The 22,158-nt window shown below is 41.0% G+C and overlaps 1 long non-coding RNA gene across 1 annotated transcript in view; it reads right to left on the bottom strand.

Moving 5' to 3' along the window:
- LOC309610889 overlaps positions 1–17,843 on the bottom strand; it is a 122,040-nt gene extending 104,197 nt beyond the window's left edge. The window contains exon 1 of the long non-coding RNA XR_014234208.1: positions 16,679–17,843. This is a non-coding gene — a long non-coding RNA (uncharacterized lncRNA). The remainder of the gene's footprint in view (positions 1–16,678) is intronic.
- Between the last annotated feature and the right edge of the window lie 4,315 nt (positions 17,844–22,158).

Raw genomic sequence — 22,158 nt, 5'->3', positions numbered from 1 at the left:
GAGTTTTAAAAAATTTGTACATCCTGCCCTCCCATCCCCCCCATCCCCTTTCACAGCATTGCTCAAAGTGGTTCTGTCTCCAGGCTAGCAGATCCAAGACAACATGCCCCATAGACTGCATTCGTCCACACCTTGGGTGAGTAATTGTCAATCTGAGACCCATCTCTGTAAGTCTGATTGACATAACTGTGACCAGATCTTAGGCAGCCCCACCTGGAGTCCTTGGTGAGACCTCCAAAGTCATATAAACCCCACCAGGGAGAGGGGCCTTTCAGAAATGTTACTTACACTGTCTCAATGCCATTTCTTTGCTGTGCTGTTATTGATCATTTATAGTTTTAACAAAATTGTTTGTATTTAAGGTATAAATCATGATTTAATAAACATATACATAGTGAAATAATTTCTTAGTCAAACTACTTAATATATCTATCTCATCTCATAGTTACCATTTTGTGTGTGTGTGTATGTGTGGTGAGAACACCTGAAATCTATTCTGTTAGAAAATTTCCAGGGTTCAATACAATATTAATAACTCTACTCATTGTGCTGTACGTTAGATTGCTAGACTTCTTTATCCTATAAAACTGCAACTTTGTAATTTTTGGCCAACATCTCCCCTTTGCTCCACCTCCTTATGTCTGGTAACCACAATTCTACTCTCTGCTTCTATATATTCATCCCCGTGGTGATAAAGTGTGAGAGGCAGCTTTCTAGACATTCTTGAACACTATAAATAGCTGGAAATACCATATTTGGCACTTATTTGGTCACTGAATTGGATAATTGGATAGTCTTGATCTACGTGCATGGTATCTCTACGTAATCTCTTGAGCTAACTTTCTGGGATATTTTAAACTGTTTGCTACAACAAACACATTGGGGTGAACACCTGGGGTAGAATTTCTGTCTCATGTACTTTCCATCAGTGGCATCCACATAATGCTGAATATGGTGTCAGAAATTCGACAGTTGGAACCCCCTTTGTCTATCAAACTATTCCATAATCTGGGGGGTTAATGCTTGATTACCATGGGCTTTATCATGTTTCAATATTTCACTCTGTCCTAATACATGTATTCTGAACAAAGTAACACAAGAGCAACAAAAACAAAATAAAAGTTGAAGTGGATATGTTTGGACCTTAGAGACATGTGTAATGTCCCTGAAACCAGATTCTTACCTAGAATACTGTCTCCATGTGTCAGAATTGAAGCCTCTTTCACTGTTCTGAGAGATACCATGGGAAAAGACCAACTCCAAAGAGTTTTCAAAATTGGTCCCAGTGAAAGTCTACTATTCCATTTAGAGATGGAAAAAAAATTCCCCAATTTTTGAGTCTTACAAGTACACTAGCAGGAGTGAGGGTATCTAGTGGCAATGTGTCTAGAACCTACTTCCCTCTTCAGAATGTGCCTCAGATACTTAAACGAATGTGAGGAACCCTGGTTCCCCTCATCCCAGGGGCAAAATGCCAGAAGGAAGTATTTGGGATGTTCTCAACTCTAATAATACCTTCCCTGCCAAGCCCAGAAGGGTCTGAGATGAGCACTTGTAGCCATAAATGGACAAAAAGTATAATCATACTTTGTGCTTGAGGTCTCTTTCATTTTTCAGGGTTCCAAACTCCCTGCTCTAATATGACATCTCCCTATTTCCATCTACATTCTTCATATCTGGATGCTGCCTTTTTGCCTCACCTCTTGAATGGAACTTTCTTCTGGATTTCTTGATTAGCTTCAGATATCATTATCGCCCCTCCCTGCTGTCACATGGATTGCTCTTGACACTGCACTCCATGTCCATAAACCAGGTTCACTGATCATCCCTACCTCCAAAAGCCCTCCTACAACCTTAGCCTGAACCAGCTCTCAAGCAGGAGTACTTGGATTATTTTAAGGTAACCACATAACTCCATTTCAAAATCTCAAACTCTCTACTCACCATATTCTTAAATGTTTGCTTTTATATTCCTATGACTTTGCCTGAAGTTTCTGATTGCTTTTGAAATATACACACCCTTGAAGAAGGTAAATTTTACACTTTATCAAACATGTTCATCTCCATACAAATGAAATGTTCACATCTTTTTAAAAGGTGGTAGAAGGGAGAGGTAGGGTAAAAGAAGGTGAATCCTAACCGCCAGACTGTAGTTGGGGTAGAAAAACCTGTCTGTGAGGAAGCAATAAAACCTTTGCTCCTGAAGATGTAAGTTGCCACCCTCTCAATGTTGTGAAGTACTGGCCCCAGTGTAGCATTTTTCTCCATGAACTACAACCACCTGTAACAAAAGTTTCTGATAGGCACTCACCCCTATTTGGGTCTAGGCTGTAAATATTTTCCCATACCCAAAAACTGATGCCTGAACTTTACAATGCACATATTGAATAAATATATTTTGATAAATAAACTTGCAAGCTGCTATATGCATTGCATGTAAACTTTTTTTAAGCAAAGATTTCAATTTTATAGACTGTAAAATATGATTATTGCTCTATTTATCTTGATGTACCTCTATGAAAATGTGACTGCTGTGATTGGAAAGTCATGCCATATAACTAAAATTAGGTACTTTATTTGGAATTTTAAGATATCTCCTGCCCAATATGTATAACCATAACTACCTTGAAAAATTGTTTTTTTGCATAAATATTTGCAAGTGCTCTGGCTTTAATCCTGAAGTGGTTTGTATGCATTGTGAGAGAGGAGGAGCTGGTCACTGATTTAAAAACAGGGTTCAAAAATTCAAGTTAGGATGAGGAGGGGCACCTTCAAGATGGCAGTGGAATAAGACATGGAGATCAACTTCCTCCAGACAAATACAACAAAACTACATCTACATGTGGAACAACTCCTACAGAACACCTACTGAACATTGACAGAAGACCTCACTTCCCAAAAGGGAAGAAGCTCCCCACATACCTGGGTAGGGCAAAAGAAAAAAGGAAAAACAAAGACAAAAGAACAGGGATGGGACCTGTACCTCGTGGAGGGAGCTGTGAAGGAGGAAAACTTTCCACACACTAGGAAGCCCCTTCACTGCTGGAGACAAGGGGTGGTGGAGGGGGAAGCTTCAGAACGGTGGAGGAGAGTGCAGCAACAGTTGTGCAAAGGGCAAAGTGGAGAGATTCCCACACAGAGGATTGGTGCCAACCAGCACTCACCAGCCTGAGAGGCTTGTCTGCTCACCCACTGGGGCAGGTAGGGGCTGAGAGCTGAGGCTCGGTCTTTGGAGGTCAGATCCCAGGAATAAGACTGGGGTTGGCTGCGTGAACACAGCCTGAAGGGGGCTAGTGCATCACAGCTAGCTGGGAGGGAGTCTGGGAAAAACTCTGGATCTGCCTATGAGGCAAGAGACCATTGTTTCAGGGTGCATAAGTAGAGGGGATTCAGAGCACTGCCTAAACAAGCTCCAGAGAGGGGCACGAGCTGCAGTTATCAGTGCAGACCCAGAGACAGGCATGAAATGCGAAGGCTGCTGCAACAGACACCAAGAAGCCTGTGTGCAAGCACAGGTCACTATCCGCACCTCCCCTCCAGGGAGCCTGTGCAGCCCGCCACTGCCAGGGTCCTGTGATACAGGGACAATTTCCCTGGGAGAACACATGGCACACTGCAGCCTGTTGCAAAGTCACACCAGCCTCTGCCATTGCAGGCTTGCCGCACAACTGGTACCCCTCCCTCCCCCTAGCCTGAGTGAGAGAGAGCCCACTACTCAGCTGCTCGTTTAAACTGTCTGGGTGGGGAAGAGTTGCCCTCAGACAACCTACATGCAGAGGTGGGGCCAAATCCAAAGCTGAACCCCAGGAGCTGTGTGAACACAGAAGAGAAAGAGAAATTTCTCCTAGCACCCTCAGGAGCAGAGGATTAAATCTCCACAATCAATCTGATGTACCCTGCCTCTGTGGAATACCTGAATAAACAATGAATCATCCCAAAATTGAGGCAGTGGTCGTTGGGAGCAAATGTAAACTTGGGGTTTGCTTTCTGCATCTAATTTGTTTTTGGCTTTATTTTTTTTGTAGTTTAGTATTTAGAGATTATTATCATTGGTAGATATGTTTATTGATTTGGTAGCTGTCTTCCTTTTATATATAAATATATATATATATATATATAGTTATATATATATAGTTATATATATATATAATTTACTTTTTCTCTGTTTTGAGTGTGTATGTGAATACTTCGTTGTGTGACTTTGTCTGTACAGCTTTGCTTTTGCCATTTGTCCTTGGGTTCTGACTGTCCACTTCTTTTTTTTTTTTTTGCTTTGTTTTGTTTTTAGTATAGAGTTTAGCACTTGTTATCTTTGATAGATTAGTCTTTGGTTGGGTTGCTGTCTTCTTTCTTTCTCTCTTTTTCTTATTACTTTTTAATTTTTTTATATTTAACAATATTTTTTCTATTCTAATAACTTTATTTTATTTATTTCTTTTCTTTCTTTTTTCTCTTTCTTTCTTTCTTTCTTTCTTTCCTTCTTTTCCTTCTGAGCCATGTGACTGACAAGGTCTTGGTGCTCCAGCTGGGGGTCAGGCCTGAGCCTGTTAGGTGGGAGAGTGGAGTTCAGGACATTGGTTCACCAGAGACTTCACAGCCCCATTTAATATCAAGAGGTGAAAGCTCTCTCAGAAATCTCTATCTTAATGCAAAGACCCAGCTCCACTCAAAGACCAGCAAGCTACGATGCTGGATACCCTATGCCAAACAACTAGCAAGAAAGGAACACAAAACCACCCATTAGGAGAGAGGCTGCCGAAACTCATAATAAGTTCACAGACATGCCCAAAACACCACCAGACGTGGTCCTGCCCACCAGAAAGACAAGGTCCAACTTCATCCACCGGAACACAAGCACCAGTTCCCTCCACAAGGAAACCTACATAATCCACTGAACCAATCTTACCCACTGAGAGCAGACACCAAAAACAATGGGAACTATGAACCTGCAGCCTGCAAAACAGAGACCCCAAACACAGAAAGTTAAGCAAAATGAGAACACAGAGAAATACACAGTAGATGAAGGAGCCAGTTAAAAATCCACTAGACGAAACAAATGATGAGGAAATAGCCAGTCTACCTGAAAAACAATTCAGAGAAATGAGACTAAAGATACCCAAAATCTTGGAATAGAATGGAGAAAATACAAGAAATATTTAACAAGGACCCAGAAGAACTAAAGAGCAAACAAGCAATGATGAACAACATAATAAATGAAATTAAAAATCCTCAAAACATTTAACAAGGACCTAGAAGAACTAAAGATCAAACAAAAAATGATGAACAACACAATAATGAAATTAAAATTCTCTAGAAGGCATTAGTAGCAGAATAATTGAGGCATAAGAACGGATAAGTGACCTGGAAGATAAAATATTGGAAATAACTACCATAGATTAGAAAAATGAAAGAAGAATGAAAAGAATAGAGGACAATCTCAGAAACCTCTGGGACAACATTAAATATGCCACCATTCGAATTACAGGGGTCCCAGAAGAAGAAGAGAAAAAAAAAAAGGAATGAGAAAATATTTGAAGAGATTATAATTGAAAACTTCCTTAATATGGAGAAGGAAAGGGCCAATCAAGTCCAGAAAGTGCAGAGAGTCCCTTACAGGATAAATCCAAGGAGAAACATGCCAAGACACATATTAATCAAACTATCAAAAATTAAAGACAAAGAAAAAATATTAAAACAATAAGGGAAAAGCAACTATTAACATACAAGGGACCAGAGGGCAGACAGCAGAAGCAAGAACTACAATCCTGCAGCCTGTGGAACAAAAACCACATTCACAGAAAGATAGAAAAGATGAAAAGGCAGAGGGCTATGTACCAGATGAAGGAACAAGATAAAACCCCAGAAAAACAACTAAATTAAATGGAGATAAACAATCTTCCAGAAAAACAATTCAGAATAATGATAGGGAAGATGATCCAGGACCTCGGAAAAAGAATGGAGTCAAAGATCGAGAAGATGTAAGAAATGTTTAACAAAGATATAGAAGAATAAAAGAACAAAAAAACAGAGATGAACAATACAAAAACGGAAATGAAAAATACACTAGAAGGAGTCAATAGCAGAATAACGGAGGCAGAAGAACGGATAAGTGACCTGGAAGACAGAATGGTGGAATTCACTGCTGCAGAGCAGAATAAAGAAAAAAGAATGAAAAGAAATGAAGACAGTCTAAAAGACCGCCGGGAAAACAATAAATGCAACAACATGTGCATTATAGGGGTCCCAGAAGCAGAAGAGAGAGAGAAAGGACCAGAGAAAATATTTGAAGAGATGATACTCGAAAATTTCCCTCACTTGGGAAAGGAAATAGCCACCCAAGTCCAGGAAGCGCAGAGAGTTCCATACAGGATAAACCCAAGGAGAAACATGCTGAGACACATAGTAATCAAATAGGCAAAAATTAAAGACAAAGAAAAATTATTGAAAGCAGCAAGGGAAAAATGACAAATAACATACGAGGGAACTCCCATAAGGTTAACAGCTGATTTCTCAGCAGAACCTCTACAAGCCAGAAGGGAGGAGCAGGATATATTTAAAGTGATGAAAGGGAAGAACCTACAACCAAGATACTCTACCCGGCAAGGATCTCATTCAGACTCGATGGAGAAATCAAAAGTTTTTCAGACAAGCAAAAGCTAAGAGAATTCTGGTCCAACAAACCAGCTCTACAACAAATGCTAAAGGAACTTCTCTAGGTGGGAAACACAAGAGAAGAAAAGGACCTACAAAAAAAAACCCCAAAACAATTAAGAAAATGGTAAGAGGAACATACTTATTGATAATTCCCTTAAACGTGAATGGATTAAATGCTCCAACCAAAAGACACAGGCTTGCTGAATGGATACAAAAACAAGACCCATATATATGCTGTCAACAAGAGACCCACTTCAGACCTAGGGACACATACAGACTGAAAGTGAGGGGGTGGAAGAAGATATTCCATGCAAATGGAAATCAAAAGAAAGCTGGAGTAGCAATACTCATATCAGATAAAATAGACTTTAAAATAAAGAATGTTACAAGAGACAGGGAAGGATATTATGTAGTGATCAAGGGATCAATCCAAGAAGAAGATATAACAATTATAAATATATATGCACCCAACAGAGGAGCAACTCAATATATAAGGCAACTGCTAACAACTCTAAAAAAGGAAATTGACAGTAACACAATAATAGTCGGGGACTTTAACACCTCACTTACACCAATGGACAGATAATCCAAACAGAAAATTAATAAGAAAACAGAAACACTAAATGACACAAAAGGCCAGATAGATTTAATTGATATTTATAGGACATTCCATCCCAAAACAGCAGATTACACTTTCTTAATTGCACACGGAACATTCTCCACGATAGATCACATCTTGGGTCACAAATCAAGCCTCAGTAAATTTAAGAAAATTGAAATCATATCAAGCATCTTTTCTAAACACAATGCTATGAGATGAGAAATCAATTACAGGGAAAAAAACGTAAAATACACAAACACATGGAGGCTAAACAATACGTTACTGAATAACCAAGAGATCAGTGAAGAAATCAAAGAGGAAATCAAAAAATACCCTAGAGACAAATGACAATGAAAACACGACCATGCAAAACTGATGGGATGCAGCAAAAGCAGTTCTAAGAGGGAAGTTTACAGCAATAAAAGCCTACATCAAGAAACAAGAAAAATCTCAAATTGACAATCTAGGAGGAGCTTCAAGATGGTGGAAGAGTAAGATGCAGAGATCACCTTCCTCCCTACAAATACATCAGAAATACATCTACATGTGGAACAACTCCTACAGAACACCTAATGAACACTGGCAGAAGACCTCAGACCTACCAAAAGGCAAGAAACTCCCCACTTACCAGAGAAGGGTAAAAGAAAGAAGAAAAATCAGAGACAAAGAATAGGGATGGGACCTGCACCAGTGTAAGGGAGCTGTGAAGGAGGAAATGTTTCCACACACTAGGAAGCCCCTTCACAGGTGGAGACTGCTGCTGGCAGACAACGGGAGCTTCAGAGCCATGGAGGAGAGCACAGCATCAGAGGTGCATAGGGCAATGCAGAGAGATTCCTGCATAGAGGATTAGTGCCAACCAGCACTCAGCAGCCCGAGAGGCTCCTCTGCTCACACTCCAGGACGGGTGGGGGCTGGGAGCTGAGGCTCGGGCTTAGGTAGGATCCCAGGGAGAGGACTGGGGTTGGCAGCTTGAACACAGCCTGAAGAGGGCTAGTGCGCCACAGCTAGCTGGGAGGGAGTCTGGGAAAAAGTCTGGAGCTACCGAAGAGACAAGAGACATTTTCTTGCCTCTTTGTTCCCTGATGCATGAGGAGAGGGGATTAAGAATGCCGCTTAAAGGAGCTCCAGAGACGGGTGTGAGCCGCGGCTGTCAGCGAGGACACCAGTGACGGAAATGGGATGCTAAGGCTGCTACTGCAGACACCAAGAAGCCTGTGTGCAAGCACAGGTCACTATCCACACCTTCCCTCCTGGGACGCTGTGCAGCCCGCCATTGCGAGGGTCCCATGATCCAAGGACAACTTCCCTGGGAGAATGCACAGTGGGCCTCAGGCTGGTGCAACTTCACCACAGGCTTGACCCACAATCGTACCCTTCCCTCCCCTCGGCCTGAGTGAGCCAAAGCCCCCAAATCAGCTGCTCCTTTAATCCCGTCCTGTCTGAGTGAAGAACAGATGCCCTCAGGTGACCTACACGCAGAGGCGGGTCCAAATCCAAAGCTGAACCCTGGGTGCTGTGCGAACAGAGAAGAGAAAGGGAAATTTCTTCCAGCAGCCTCAGGAGCAGTGGATTGAATCTCCACAATCAACTTGATGTACCCTGTATCTGTGGAATACCTGAATAGACAACGAATCATCCCAAATTGAGGAGGTGGACTTTGGGAGCAACGATATATATATATATTTTCCTTTTTTCTCTTTGTGTGAGTATGTATCTGTATGCTTCTACGTGTGATTTTCTCTGTATAGCTTTGCTTTCACCATTTGTCCTAGGGTTCTGTCAGTATCTTTTTTTTTTTTTTTTTTACTTACTTAAAAATTTTTTTTTCATAAAAATTATTTTTTATATTTTATGTTAATTATTTTATTTTATTTTACTTTATTTTATCTTCTTCTTTCTTTCTTTCTTTCTTTTCTCTCTTTTATTCTGAGCCGTGTGGAGGACAGGTTCTTGGTGCTCCAGCCAGGCATTAGGGCTGTGCCACTGATGTGGGAGAGCCAAGTTTAGGACACTGGTCCACAAGAGACCTCCCAGCTCCATGTAATATCAAATGGTGAAAATCTCCCAGAGATCTCCATCTCAGTGCCAAGACCCAGCTCCACTCAACGACCAGCAAGCAACAGTACAGGACACCCTATGCCAAACAACTAGCAAGACAGGAACACAACCCCATCCATTAGCACAAAGGCTGCCTAAAATCATAATAAGGCCACAGACATCTAAAAACACACCATCAGATGTGGGATTGCCCACCAGAAAGACAAGATCCAGTGTCATCCACCAGAACACAGGCACTAGTCCCCTCCACCAGGAAATCTATACAACCCATTGAACCAAACTTAGTCACTGGGGACAGACACCAAAAACAATGGAAACTACGAACCTGCAGCCTGCAAAAAGGAGACCCCATACATAGTAAGTTAAGCAAAATGTGAAGACAGAGAAACACACAGCAGATGAAGGAGCAAGGCAAAAACCCACCAGATGTAACAAATGAAGAGGAAATAGGCAGCCTACCTGAAAAAGAATTCAGAATAATGACAGTAAAGATGATCCAAAATCCTGGAAATAGAATGGAGAATATAAAAGAAACGTTTTACAAGGACCTAGAAGAGGTAAAGAGCAAACAAACAGAGATGAACAACACAATAAATGAAATTAAAAATTCTCTACAAGGGATCAATAGCAGAAAAACTGAGGCAGAAGAGTGGATAAGTTACCTGGAAGATAAAATAGTGGAAATAACTACTGCAGAGCAGGATAAAGAAAAAAGAAAGAAAAGAACTGAGAACATTCTCAGAGACCTCTGGGACAACATTAAATGCTCCAACATTCATATTATAGGGATCTCAGAAGAAGAAGAGAAAAAGAAAGGGACTGAGAAAATATTTGAAGAGATGATAGTTGAAAACTTCCCTAATATGGGAGAGGAAATTCCAGGAAGCAAAAAGAGTCCCATACTGAGGGGCAAGATCGCGGAAGAGTAAGACGCGGAGATCACCTTCCTTCCCACAGATACAATAGAAATACATCTACACGTGGAACTGCTCCTACAGAACACCCACTGAATGCTGGCAGAAGACGTCAGACCTGCCAAAAGGCAAGAAAATCCCCACGTACTTGGGTAGGGTAAAAGAAAAAAGAAATAACAGAGACAAAAGAATAGGGACGGGACCTGCGCCAGTGGGAGGGAGCCGTGAAGGAGGAAATGTTTCCAGGCACTAGGAAGCCCCTTTGCGGGCAGAGACTGCAGGTGGCAGAGGGGGGAAGCTTCAGAGCCACGGAGGAGAGCACAGCCACAGGGGTGCAGAGGACAAAGCGGAGAGACTCCCGCACAGAGGCTCGGCGCCAACCAGCACTCACCAGCCCGAGAGGCTTGTCTGCTCACCCGCCGGGGCGGGCGGGGGCTGGGAGCTGAGGCTCGGGCTTTGGTGCTAGCTGGGAGGGAGTCCGGGAAAAAGTCTGCAGCTGCCGAAGAGGCAAGAGACTTTTTCTTGCCTCTTTGTTTCGCGGCGCGCAAGGAGAGGGGATTCAGAGCGCTGCCTAAACGAAATCCAGAGACGGGTGCGAGCCACGGCTATCAGCACGGATCCCACAGCAACAGGGGTGCAGAGGGAAAAACGGAGAGATTCCCGCACAGAGGCTCAGCGCCGAGCAGCGCTCACCAGCCCGAGAGGCTTGTCTGCTCACCCGCTGGGGCAGGCGGGGCTGGGAGCTGAGGCATAGGCTTCAGTCGGATCGCAGGGAGAGGACTGGGGTTGGCGGCGTGAACACAGCCTGAAGGGGTTGGCGTGCCTCAGGGAGCCGGGAGGGAGCCAGAGAGGAGGTCTGCAGCCGACGAAGAGGCAAGAGACTTTTTCTTGCCTCTTTGTTTCACGGCGCGCAAGGAGAGGGGATTCAGAGGGCCGCCTAGACGAACTCCAGAGGCGGGCGCGAGCCGCGGCTAACAGCGCGGACCCCAGAGACTGGTAGAAACGCTAAGGCTGCTGCTGCCGCCACCAAGAAGCCTGTGTGTGAACACAGGTCACTCTCCACACTGCCCCTCCTGGGAGCCGGTGCAGCTTGCCACTGCCAGGCTCCTGTGATCTGGGGACAACTTCCCCGGGAGAACACATGACACGCCTCAGGCTGCTGCAACGTCACGACGCCTCTGATGCCGCAGGCTCACCCCGCCTCCTTCGTACTGCTCCCTCCCCCGGCCTGAGTGAGCCAGAGCCCCCGAAGAAGCTGCTCCTTTAACCCCGTTCTGTCTGGGCGGGGAACGGACGCCCTCAGGCGACATACATGCAGAGGCGGGTCCAAATCCAAAGCTGAACGCTGGGAGCTGTACGAACAAAGAAGAGAAAGGGAAATCTCTCCCAGCAGCCTCAGAAGCAGCGGATTAAAGCTCCACAAACAACTTGATGTGCCTGCATCTGTTGAATACCTGAATACACAACGAATCATCCCAAATTCAAAAGGTGGACTTTAGGAGCAGGATATATTAATTTCCCCTTTTCCTTTTTTTGTGAGTGTATATGTGTATGCTTCTGGGTGAGATTTTGTCTGTATAGCTTTGCTTTCACCATCAGTCCTAGGGTTAGGTCCGTCTATTTTTTTTTTTTTTACTTAAAAAAATTTTTTTTTCCTAATATATGTTTTCCTAATAATTTTTTCCATATTTTCTATTTTTAGAAATTAAAAAAATTTTTAATAAGTTTTTTCATATTTTTTATTTTAAAAAATTAATTTTTTTTTTCTTAAATTTTTTTCTTAAAAATTTTTTTCTTATTTTTTACTATAAAAAATTAATAAATCTACTTTAAAAATTAAAAACAAATTTTTTCTGAATACATTTACTCTTAATAATTTTTTTTCTTATTTTTTATTATAATAGCTTTATTTTATTTTATTTTATTCTCTTTTTTTCTTTCTAATTTTTTTCTCCCTTATATTCTGAGCTGTGTGGATGAAAGGCTCTTGGTGCTCCAGCCAGGCATCAGGGCTGTGCCTCTGAGGTGGGAGAGCCAACTTCAGGACACCGGTCCACAAGAGACCTACCAGCTCCACGTAATACCAAACGGCAAAAATCTCTCAGAGATCTCCATCTCAACATCAAGACCCAGCTTCACTCAACGACCAGCAAGCTACAGTGCTGGACACCCTATGCCAAACAACTAGCAAGACAGGAACACAGCCCCATTCATTAGCAGGGAGGCTGCCTAAAATCATAAGGTCACAGACACCCCAAAACACACCACCAGACGTGGACGTGCCCACCAGAAAGACAAGATTCAACCTCATCCACCAGAACACAGGCAATAGTCCCCTCCACCAGGAAGCCTACACAACCCACTGAACCAACCTTACCCACTGGGGACAGATACCAAAAACAACGGGAACTACGAACCTGCAGCCTGTGAAAAGGAGACCCCAAACACAGTAAGATAAGCAAAATGAGATGACAGAAAAACACACAGCAGATGAAGGAGCAGGGTCAAAACACACCAGACCTAACAAATGAAGAGGAAATAGGTAGTCTACCTGAAAAAGAATTCAGAATAATGATAGTAAGGATGATCCAAAATCTTGGAAATAGAATAGACAAAATGCAAGAAACATTTAACAAGGACGTAGAAGAACTAAAGAGGAACAAAGCAATGATGAAAAACACAATAAATGAAATTAAAAATACTCTAGACGGGATCAATAGCAGAATAACTGAGGAAGAAGAAAGGATAAGTGACCTGGAAGATAAAATAGTGGAAATAACTACTGCAGAGCAGGATAAAGAAAAAAGAATGAAAAGAACTGAGGACAGTCTCAGAGACCTCTGGGACAACATTAAACGCACCAACATTCGAATTATAGGGGTCCCAGAAGAAGAAGAGAAAAAGAAAGGGACTGAGAAAATATTTGAAGAGATTATAGTTGAAAACTTCCCTAATATGGGAAAGGAAATAGTTAATCAAGTCCAGGAAGCACAGAGATTCCCATACAGGATAAACCCAAGGAGAAACACGCCAAGACACATATTAATCAAACTGTCAAAAATTAAATATAAAGAAAACATATTAAAAGCAGCAAGGGAAAAACAACAAATAACACACAAGGGAATCCCCATAAGGTTAACAGCTGATCTTTCAGCAGAAACTCTGCAAGCCAGAAGGAAGTGGCAGGATATAGTTAAAGTGATGAAGGAGAAAAAACTACAACCAAGATTACTCCACCCAGCAAGGATCTCATTCAGACGTGATGGAGAAATTAAAATCTTTACAGACAAGCAAAAGCTGAGAGAGTTCAGCACCACCAAACCAGCTTTACAACAAATGCTAAAGGAACTTCTCTAGGCAAGAAACACAAGAGAAGGAAAAGACCTACAATAACAAACCCAAAACATTTAAGAAAATGGGACTAGGAACATACATATCGATAATTACCTTGAATGTAAATGGATTAAATGCTCCCACCAAAAGACTCAGACTGGCTGAATGGATACAAAAACAAGACCCGTATATATGCTGTCTACAAGAGACCCACTTCAGACCTAGAGACACATACAGACTGAAAGTGAGGGGATGGAAAAAGATATTCCATGCAAATGGAAATCAAAAGAAAGCTGGGGTAGCAATTCTCATATCAGACAAAATAGACTTTAAAATAAAGAATATTATAAGAGACAAAGAAGGACACTATATAATGATCAAGGGATCGATCCAAGAGGAAGGTATAACAATTGTAAATATTTATGCACCCAACATAGGAGCACCTCAATACATAAGGCAAATACTCACAGCCATAAAAGAGGAAATTAACAGCAACACAATCATAGTAGGGGACTTTAACAACCCACTTTCACCAATGGACAGATCATCCAAAATGAAAATAAATAAGGAAACACAAGCTTTAAATGATACATTAAATAAGATGGACTTAATTGATATTTATAGGACAGTCCACCCAAAAACAACAGAATACACATTTTTCTAAAGTGCGCATGGAACATTCTCCAGGATAGATCATATCTTGGGTCACAAATCAAGCCTTGGTAAATTTAAGAAAATTGAAATCGTATCAAGTATCTTTTCAGACCACAATGCTATGAGACTAGATATCAATTACAGGAAAAGATGTGTAAAAAATACAAACACATGGAGGCTACACAATACACTACTTAATAACGAAGTGATCACTGAAGAAATCAAAGGGGAAATCAAAAAATACCTAGAAACAAATGACAATGGAGATACGACGACCCAAAACCTATGGCACGCAGCAAAAGCAGTGCTAAGAGGGAAGTTTATAGCAATACAAGCCTACCTCAAGAAACAGGAAACATCTCGAATAAACAACCTAACCTTGCACCTAAAGCAATTATGGAAAGAAGAACAAAAAAACCCGAAAGCTAGCAGAAGGAAAGAAATCATAAAGATCAGGTCAGAAATAAATGAAAAAGAAATGAAGGAAACAATAGCAAAAATCATTAAAACTAAAAGCTGGTTCTTTGAGAAGATAAACAAAATTGATAAACCATTAGCCAGACTCATCAAGAGAAAAAGGGAGAAGACTCGAATCAATAGAATTAGAAATGAAAAAGGAGAAGTAACCACTGACACTGCAGAAATACAAAAGATCATGAGAGATTACTACAAGCAACTCTACGCCAATAAAATGGACAACCTGGAAGAAATGGACAGATTCTTAGAAATGCACAAACTGCCGAGACTGAACCAGGAAGAAATAGAAAATATGAACAGACCAATCACAAGCACTGAAATTGAAACTGTGATTAAAAACCTTCCAACAAACAAAAGCCCAGGACCAGATGGCTTCACAGGTGAATTCTATCAAACATTTAGAGAAGAGCTAACACCTATCCTTCTCAAACTCTTCCAAAATATTGCAGAGGGAGGAACACTCCCAAACTCATTCTACGAGGCCACCATCACCCTGATACCAAAACCAGACAAAGATGTCACAAAGAAAGAAAACTACAGGCCAATATCACTGATGAACATAGATGCAAAAATCCTCAACAAAATACTCGCAAACAGAATCCAACAGCACATTAAAAGGATTATACACCATGATCAAGTGGGGTTTCTCCCAGGAATGCAAGGATTCTTCAATATACGTAAATCAATCAATGTGATACACCATATGAACAAATTGAAGGAGAAAAACCATATGATCATCTCAATAGATGCAGAGAAAACTTTCGACAAAATTCAACACCCATTTATGATAAAAGCCCTGCAGAAAGTAGGCATAGAGGGAACTTTCCTCAACATAATAAAGGCCATATATGACAAACCCACAGCCAACATTGTCCTCAATGGTGAAAAACTGAAACCATTTCCACTAAGATCAGGAACAAGACAAGGTTGCCCACTCTCACCACTATTATTCAACATAGTTTTGGAAGTGTTAGCCACAGCAATCAGAGAAGAAAAAGAAATAAAAGGAATCCAAATCGGAAAAGAAGAAGTAAAGCTGTCACTGTTTGCAGATGACATGATACTATACATAGAGAATCCTAAAGATGCTACCAGAAAACTCCTAGATCTAATCAATGAATTTGGTAGAGTAGCAGGATACAAAATTAATGCACAGAAATCTCTTGCATTTCTATACACTAATGACTAAAAATCTGAGAGTGAAATTAAGAAAACACTCCCGTTTACCATTGCAACAAAAAGAATAAAATATCAAGGAATAAACCTACCTAAGGAGACAAAAGACCTGTATGCAGAAAATTATAAGACACTGATGAAAGAAATTAAAGATGATACAAATAGATGGAAAGATATACCATGTTCCTGGATTGGAAGAATCAACATTGTGAAAATGACTCTACTACCCAAAGCAATCTACAGATTCAATGCAATCCCTATCAAACTACCACTGGCATTTTTCACAGAACTAGAACAAAAAATTTCACAATTTGTATGGAAACACAAAAGACCCCAAATAGCCAAAGCAATCTTGAGAACGAAAAATGGAGTTGGGGGAATCAGGCTCCCTGACTTCAGACTATATTACAAAGCTACAATAATCAAGACAGTTTGGTACTGGCACAAAAACAGAAATATTGATCAATGGAACAGGATAGAAAGCCCAGAGATAAACCCACGCACATATGGTCACCTTATCTTTGATAAAGGAGGCAAGAATATACAGTGGAGAAAAGACAGCCTCTTCAATAAGTGGTGCTGGGAAAATTGGACAGATACATGTAAAAGTATGAAATTAGAACACTCCCTGACACCATGCACAAAAATAAACTCAAAATGGATTAAAGACCTAAGTGTAAGGCCAGACACTATCAAACTCTTAGAGGAAAACATAGGCAGAACACTCTATGACATACATCACAGCAAGATTCTTTTTGACCCAGCTCCCAGAGAAATGGAAATAAGAACACAAATAAACAAATGGGACCTAATGAAACTTAAAAGCTTTTGCACAGCAAAGGAAACCATAAACAAGACCAAAAGACAACCCTCAGAATGGGAGAAAATATTTGCAAATGAAGCAACTGACAAAGGATTTATCTCCAACATTTACAAGCAGCTCATGCAGCTCAATAACAAAAAAAACGAACAACCCAATCCAAAAATAGGCAGAAGACCTAAACAGACATTTCTCCAAGGAAGATATACAGATGGCCTACAGACACATGAAAGAATGCTCAACATCATTAATCATTAGAGAAATGCAAATCAAAACTACAATGAGATATCATCTCACACCGGTCAGAATGGCCATCATCAATAAATCTAGAAACAATAAATGCTGGAGAGGGTGTGGAGGAAAGGGAACTCTCTTGCACTGTTGGTGGGAATGTAAATTGATACAGCCACTATGGAGAACAGTATGGAGGTTCCTTAAAAAACTACAAATATAACTACCATACGATCCAGCAATCCCACTACTGGGCATATACCCTGAGAAAACCATAGTTCAAAAAGAGTCATGTACCAAAATGTGCATTGCAGCTCTATTTACAATAGCCAGGACATGGAAGCAACCTAAATGTCCATCGACAGATGAATGGATAAAGAAGATGTGGCACATATATACAATGGAATATTACTCAGCCATAAAAAGAAATGAAATGGAGGTATTTGTAATGAGGTGGATGGAGTTAGAGTCTGTCATACAGAGTGAAGTAAGTCAGAAAGAGAAAAACAAATATAGTATGCTAACACATATATACGGATTCTAAGGGAAAAAAAAGCCATGAAGAACCTAGTGGCAAGACGGGAATAAAGACACAGACCTACTAGAGAATGGACTTGAGGATATGGGGAGGGGGTGGGGTGAGATGTGACAGGGTGAGAGAGTGTCATGGACATATATACACTACCAAATGTAAAATAGATAGCTAGTGGGAAGCAGCCGCATAGCACAGGGAGATCAGCTCGGTGCTTTGTGACCACCTAGAGGGGTGGGATGGGGAGGGTGGGAGGGAGGGAGATGCAAGAGGGAAGAGATATGGGAACATATTGTATATGTATAACTGATTAACTTTGTTATAAAGCAGAAGCTAACACACCATTGTAAGGCAATTATTCTTCAATAAAGATGTTTAAAAAAAAAAAAAAAAAGAGTCCCATAAAGTATAAATCCAAGGAGAAACATGCCAAAACACATATTAATCAAATTCTCAAAAATTAAATACAAAGAACAAATATTAAAAGCAGCAAGGGAAAAACAACAAGTAACACATAAAGGAATCCCCATAAGGGTAACAGCTGATCTTTCAAATGAAACTCTGCAAGCCAGAAGGGAGTGCCAGGACATATTTAAAGTGATGAAAGACAAAAACCTACAACCAAGATTACTCTACCCAGCAAGGATATCATTCAGATTTGACGGAGAAATTAAAAGCTTTACAGACAAGCAAAAGCTAAGAGAATTCAGCACCACAAAACCAGCTTTACAACAAATGCTGAGGGAACTTCTCTAAGCAGGAAACACAAGAGAAGGAAAAGACCTACAATAATAAACCCAAAACAATTAAGAAAATGGTAATAGGAACATGCATATCGATAACTACCTTAAATGTAAATGGATTAAATGCTCTAACGAAAAGACATAGACTGGCTGAATGGATACAAAAACAAGACCCATATATATGCTGTCTACAAGAGACCCACTTCAAACCTAAGGACACATAGAGTGAAAGTGAGGGGAAGGAAAAAGATATTCCATGCAAATGGAAATCAGAAGAAAACTACTGTAGGAATTCTCATATCAGAAAAAAAAGACTTTATAACAAAGACTATTACAAGAGGCAAAGAAGGACACTAAATAACGATCAAGGGATCAATCCAATAAGAAGATAAAACAATTTTAAATATTCATGCACCCAACATTGGAGAACCTCAACACATAAGGCAAATACTAAGAGCCATAAAAGGGGAAATCGGCAGTAACACAATCATAGTAGGGGACTTTAACACCGCACTTTCACCAATGGACAGATCATCCAAAATGCAAATAAATAAGGTAACACAAGCTTTAAATGATACATTGAACAAGATGGACTTAATTGATATTTATAACACATTCCATCCAAAAACAACAGAATACACATTGCTCTCAAGTGCTCATGGAACATTCTCCAGGATAGATCATACCTTGGGTCATAAAACAAGCTTAAGTAAATTTAAGAAAATTGAAATCGAATCAAGTATCTTTTCCAACCACAATGCTATGAGACAAGATAAGAATTACAGGAAAAACTCTGTAAGAAATACAAACACATGGAGCCTAAACAACACACTACTTAATAACCAAGAGATCAGTGAAGATATCAAAGAGGAAATCAAAAAATACCTAGAAACAAATGACAATGAAAACACAATGATCCAAAACATATGGGATGCAGCAATAGCAGTTTAAAAGGGAAGTTTATAGCCATACAAGCCTACCTTAAGAAACAAGAAACATCTCAAACAAACAACCTAAGGGTACATCTACAGCAAGAAAGAAGAACAAAAAAACCGCAAAGTTAGCAGAAGGAAAGAAATCATAAAGATCAGATCAGAAATAAATGAAAAAGAAATGAAGGAAATGATAGCAAAGATCAATAAAACTAAAAGCTGGTTCTTTGAGAAGATAAACAAAATTGATAAACCATTAGCCAGACTCATCAAGAGAAAAAGGGAGAAGACTCAAATCAATAGAATTAGAAATGAAAAAGGAGAAGTAACCACTGACACTGCAGAAATACAAAAGATCATGAGAGATTACTACAAGCAACTCTATGCCAATAAAATGGACAACCTGGAAGAAATGGACAGATTCTTAGAAATGCACAAACTGCCGAGACTGAACCAGGAAGAAATAGAAAATATGAACAGACCAATCACAAGCACTGAAACTGAAACTGTGATTAAAAATCTTCCAACAAACAAAAGCCCAGGACCAGATGACTTCACAGGTGAATTCTATAAAACATTTAGAGAAGAGCTAACACCTCTCCTCCTCAAACTTTTCCAGAATATAGCAGAGGGAAGAACACTCCCAAACTCATTCTACGAGGCCACCATCACTGTGATACCAAAACCAGACAAAGATGTCACAAAGAAAGAAAACTACAGGCCAATATCACTGACGAATATAGATGCAAAAATCCTCAACAAAATACTAACAAACAGAATCCAACAGCTCATTAAAAGCATCATACACCATGATCAAGTGGGGTTTATCCCAGGAATGAAAGGATTCTTCAATATATGCAGTCAATCAATGTGATACACAATAGTAACAAATTGAAGGAGAAAAACTATATGATCATCTCAATAGATGCAGAAAAAGCTTTTGAAGAAATTCAACACCAATTGATGATAAAAACCTTTCAGAGAGAGTAAAGGGCAAGATGCCAGAAGAGTAAGACGTGGAGATCACCTTCCTTCCCACAGATACATTAGAAATACATCTACATGTGGAAATGCTCATACACAACACCCACTGAACACTGGCAGAAGACGTCAGACCTCCCAAAAGGCAAGAAACTGCCCATGTACTTGGGTAGGGGAAAAGAAAAAAGAAATAACAGAGACAAAAGAATAGGGATGGGACCTGCACCAGTGGGAGGGAGCTGTGAAGGAGGAAAGGTTTCCACACACTAGGCAGCCCCTTCGCAGGCAGAGACTGCGGGTGGCAGAGGGGGGAAGCTTCGGATCCACGGAGGAGAGCACAGCCACAGGGGTGCAGAGGGCAATGTGGAGAGATTCCCGCATGGAAGATCGGTGCCGAGCAGCACTCACCAGCTCGAGCGGCTTGTCTGCTCACCCGCCGGGGCGGGCGGGGGCTGGGAGCTGAGGCTCGGGCTTCGGTCAGATCGCAGGGAGAGGACTGGGGTTGGCAGCGTGCACACAGCCTGAAGGGGATAGCGCACCACAGCTAGCTAGGAGGGAGTCCGGGAAAAAGTCTGCAGCTGCCGTAGAGGCAAGAGACTTTTTCTTGCCTCTTTGTTTCACGGTGTGCAAGGAGGGGGGATTCAGAGCACCACCTAAACAAGCTCCAGAGATGGGTGCAAGCCGCGGCTATCAGCGCAGACCACAGAGACGGGCATGAGACGCTAAGGCTGCTGCTGCCGCCACCAAGAAGCCTCTGTGCGAGCACAGGTCACTCTCCACACCACCCCTCCCAGGAGCCTGTGCAGCCCACCACTGCCAGGCTCCCATGATCCATGGACAACTTCCCCGGGAGAACACAGGGACCGCATCAGGCTGTTGCAACTTCATGCAGGCCTCTGCCGCCACAGGCTTGCACCGCATCCGTACCCTTCCTTCCCCGAAGCCTGAGTGAGCCAGAGCCCCCGAAGCAGTTGCTCCTTTAACCCCGTCCTGTGTGAGCGAAGAACAGACGCCCTCAGGCGACCTACACGCAGAGGCAGGTCCAAATGCAAAGCTGAACCCCGGGAGTTGTACGAACAAAGAAGAGAAAGGGAAATTTCTCCCAGCAGCCTCAGAAGCAGCGGATTAAAGCTCCACAAACAACTTGATGTACCTGCATCTGTTGAATACCTGAATAGACAACGAGTCATCCCAAATTCAGGAGGTGGACTTTGGGAGCAGGATATATTAATTTTTCCCCTTTTCCTCTTTTTGGGAGTGTATATGTGTATGCTTCTGGGTGAGATTTTGTCTGTATAGCTTTGCTTTCACCATTTTTCCTAGGGTTCGGTCTGTCCTTTTTGTTTTTTTTGGAATTAAAATTTTTTTTCTTAATAAATTTCTTCTTAATAATTTTTTTCTTCTTATTTATTTAAAAAATAAAAAAATTCTTAATATGTTTTTTCTTAATAATTTTTTTCTAATTTTTTATTATAAAAATAATACATTTATTTTAAAAAATTAAAAAATTTTTCATATTAAATTTTTACTTAATAATTTTTTTCTTATTTTTTATTATAATAGCTTTATTTTGTTTTATTTTATCCTCTTTCTTTCTTTCTTTCTATTTTTTTCTCCCTTTTATTCTGAGTCGTGTTGATGAAAAGCTCTTGGTGCTCCAGCCAGGCATCAGGGCTGTGCCTCTGAGGTGGGAGAACCAACTTCAGGACACTGGTTTACAAGAGACCTCCCAGCTCCACATAATACCAAATGGCAAAAATCTCTCAGAGATCTCCATCTCAACATCAAGACCCAGCTTCACTCAACGACCAGCAAGCTACAGTGCTGGACACCCTATGCCAAACAACTAGCAAGACAGGAACACAGCCCCATTCATTAGCAGAGAGGCTGCCTAAAACCATAATAAGGCCACAGACACCCCAAAACACACCACTACACGTGGAGGTGCCCAACAGAAAGACAAGATCCAGCATCCTCCACCAGAACACAGGCACTAGTCCCCTCCACCAGGAAGCCTACACAACCCACTGAACCAACCTTAGCCACTGG

Source organism: Balaenoptera borealis (genome assembly GCF_965194805.1).
Source record: "Balaenoptera borealis genome assembly, chromosome: 14".
Classification (NCBI taxonomy): Eukaryota; Metazoa; Chordata; class Mammalia; order Artiodactyla; family Balaenopteridae; genus Balaenoptera; species Balaenoptera borealis.
The sequence above is the reverse complement of the archived record's forward strand: the minus strand, read 5'-3'. Positions and strand labels throughout refer to the sequence as shown.